Genomic DNA, 3,831 nt, shown 5'->3' with positions numbered 1-3,831 from the left:
GTCGCCAAACGCAGTCGGCGGAAACACGTGACCTTAGAATTTGCAGCGACGCGTCAACATGGGCGCCATGTTGGAAAGGGAAGGAACCCAATGACCATAGCGGCTGTAATCTGATTAAAAGTAGTTAACACATCCAGTGGCGGATACCTCTGGACACCTTCTATTGAGCCCTTCCCAGTCTCCTCCGCCCCAGCAACTCTCCATTTGTAAGTGCATTTGTAAGTACATTTACATTAAAAATGAATATTATCTGTCGTTGTGACCTTGGGAAAGACCCTTGCCCCTACCTTATTATGTTTTTGTCTGCTGGTGGGGGTCAGAGGTCCCGGTAGCACTGGGTTATGGTGCTATCTGGGCAGCTGTGGCTACTATCTCATAGCTTGCCACCATCAGTTAATGTGTTTAAATGGGTGAATGGCTAAAAATGCAGTGTGAATCACTCTGGGGTCCTCTGGACTTGATAAAGCACTACACAATACATGTCATTTACCATTTTACCAGACATTTATTTTCTGCCTTATGAAGTCCACATGAATTTAGTTCATGTTAAGAAAGAACTTAGAATGAAGTGTTCTGGGGGGGGGTTATTTTGGGGAAAAAATGGTAGGTTGAAAAGCTTAATTTCTAACTCAAAACAGTGCTAGGATGAAGTTACTTTCTCAAGAGGTCCCACCAAACAGGACCCTTTCTCTCTCCATCCATGTGGAATCTCCACCTGTCCTATGGAAGCAATAGTTTTTGACATTACTACATCCCTTATTGATCAATTGATCAATTGGTGTCCAATTAGCTGTTGCCTTGGCAATAGTCAAGTCATCTGGGAAGACTGCATCTCTGTATTCCTAGCAACAAAATGCTCCTTTCCTGTCCATCTGTTTGTTTTATCAGGTATAGAGGAAAGATCCTTCCAGCTTTAAACAGATTGGTTACACAACATCACAAATCTAACCTTATAAATTCACAACACATGTTCAGTATATCACTAAGCACACAACAAACAAATGTGACCTTACCTTGAATAACTGCTTCATGTTACTTTTACGTCAGTGCCTTCCCTGGTGTAGAACTGTTTTCAGTTGCACCTGAAGCTGCAGTAAACATACAATTTACAACTAGCAAAAGGTTTGTGCACCCAAACAAACAGACCCCTGAAGAGCCTGGGACAGCAGGCTAATAGTATCTTACATGACTGAGGCCATTTAAATGATAAATATACTTTTTATTTATAAGCACGTTTCAGCTTATAAAAGCTGAAAAGTTTTGCAAGCTTTCCAAGAGCTGGACAGCCTATAAATAAAGCACCTTACTTATAAGGTGCTTTACAAATAAGCACCATATAAGTAAAGTGCTTATTTATAAGCACCTTTATGTTGTTGACAACATAAACAACACATTGTGAGCAAAGGTTAAAAACTGCTACAACATGAACAACATGAAATACAAATGAGTGTTAGTGGTGTGATGTGTGGGAAGGTAATGTAGGGTTTGATAGTCCCAGTGAGATTTGAGGAGGAAATTGAAAGTGGGCAAAGATTATGTTTTTCGGAGATTCAGTTTATTCCAGAGTTGGGGAGCAGAGTATAGCTGAAAGACCTGAGTTATATGGTGGACAGATGGATAGACGGCTTAGAAAGAAGAGAGTCAAAAGAGAAGCAAAGGGTGCAAGGTGAAAGAGATTAGTAAGATAAGGAAGGGTTAGGTTATGTAGAACTTTGTATGTTAACAAGAGAATTTTTAACTCAGTGGTTCTAAATCAGTTAAAGTCTATGAAGGAATTCGTGGTAAACCAAAGAGCAGCGCATTGCCAAAATCAAGTCTGGATATGATCAAGACCTTTGGCATAAATGGTGGTGGGGGTAAGTGAGGACCAGAGACATGTTATATAGTTGATGTTATAGAGATGGAATTTTGAGACTTGGAACAATAGAACAGCTGTTTTGATAATCAGGTCATACAGTGGAGACAGTGGTTTGTATAGATAAATCATTAAATATGATCAGATTCGCAATAGTAGAAAAAAATCATGATCCCAAGGAGGGACATGACAGAAAATAATTGAGAAACACTGCCCTTGAGGAGTTTGATCAGATGTGGAGGCTGTAAACTGCCAAAATGTGGTCAGAATCTGAACTTCAATGCAAGATGGCCAACTTCCTGTCTGGTGTAGACCGGTATTTCTCCAACTTTTTCAGTCTGACGACTTAACCCATATCACAAACATTCATGGACCACCTAACTTGAAATTGCCCCACAATAACACAAGACGTTATTGCTACCTTAAATGAAAATATTGGTCTCTTAATACAGTTATTGTTGGTTTCTTTATTCATCCGTGGTAAATACTATTGTTGAGGGACACAAGCAGGCCTCCTGACACACAGATTAAAGAAAAATTGAAAAAAAGAAAAAAAAAAGAAAAGGCACTAGGGGCATCAAGGATAAAAGGGGCAGGGGCTCAAGCTGCTTCCGCCTCCTACACCCACCTAATCTGCATGTGCAATGAAAAGTGAGATCACTCATCTAATAAAAAACAGCAGAGGAAGGGGTTGGACAATGAAACTGAAACACCTCTCATTTTAGTGTGGGAGGTTTCATGGCTAAATTGGACCAGCCTGGTGGCCAATCTTCATTAATTGCACATTGAACCAATAAGAGCAGAGTGTGAAGGTCCAATTAGCAGGGTAAGAGCCCAGTTTTGCTCAAAATATTGCAATGCACACAACATTATGGGTGACATACCAGAGTTCAAAAGAGGACAAATTGTTGGTGCACGTCTTGCTGGCGCATCTGTGACCAAGGCAGCAAGTCTTTGTTATACCGTGGCTCTTGATCCATCGATCAAGAGCCACGGTATCCAGGGTAATGTCAGCATACCACCAAGAAGGACGAACCACATCCAACAGGATTAACTGTGGACGCAAGAGGAAGCTGTCTGAAAGGGATGTTCGGGTGCTAACCCGGATTGTATCCAAAAAACATAAAACCACGGCTGCCCAAATCACGGCAGAATTAAATGTGCACCTCAACTCTCCTGTTTCCACCAAAACTGTCCGTTGGGAGCTCCACAGGGTCAATATACGCGGCCGGGCTGCTATAGCCAAACCTTTGGTCACTCGTGCCAATGCCAAACGTCGGTTTCAATGGTGCAAGGAGCGCAAATCTTGGGCTGTGGACAATGTGAAACATGTATTGTTCTCTGATGAGTCCACCTTTACTGTTTTCCCCACATCCGGGAGAGTTACGGTGTGGAGAAGCCCCAAAGAAGCGTACCACCCAGACTGTTGCATGCCCAGAGTGAAGCATGGGGGTGGATCAGTGATGGTTTGGGCTGCCATATCACGGCATTCCCTTGGCCCCATACTTGTGCTAGATGGGCGCGTCACTGCCAAGGACTACCGAACCATTCTGGAGGACCATGTGCATCCAATGGTTCAAACATTGTATCCTGAAGGCGGTGCCGTGTATCAGGATGACAATGCACCAATACACACAGCAAGACTGGTGAAAGATTGGTTTGATGAACATGAAAGTGAAGTTGAACATCTCCCATGGCCTGCACAGTCACCAGATCTAAATATTATTGAGCCACTTTGGGGTGTTTTGGAGGAGCGAGTCAGAAAACATTTTCCTCCACCAGCATCACGTCGTGACCTGGCCACTATCCTGCAAGAAGAATGGCTTAAAATCCCTCTGACCACTGTGCAGGACTTGTATATGTCATTCCCAAGACGAATTGACGCTGTATTGGCCGCAAAAGGAGGCCCTACACCATACTAATAAGTTATTGTGGTCTAAAACCAGGTGTTTCAGTTTCATTGTCCAACCCCTGAA

The sequence above is a fragment of the Xiphophorus hellerii genome, chromosome 13, assembly GCF_003331165.1.
Source record: "Xiphophorus hellerii strain 12219 chromosome 13, Xiphophorus_hellerii-4.1, whole genome shotgun sequence".
Classification (NCBI taxonomy): Eukaryota; Metazoa; Chordata; class Actinopteri; order Cyprinodontiformes; family Poeciliidae; genus Xiphophorus; species Xiphophorus hellerii.
The sequence above is the reverse complement of the archived record's forward strand: the minus strand, read 5'-3'. Positions refer to the sequence as shown.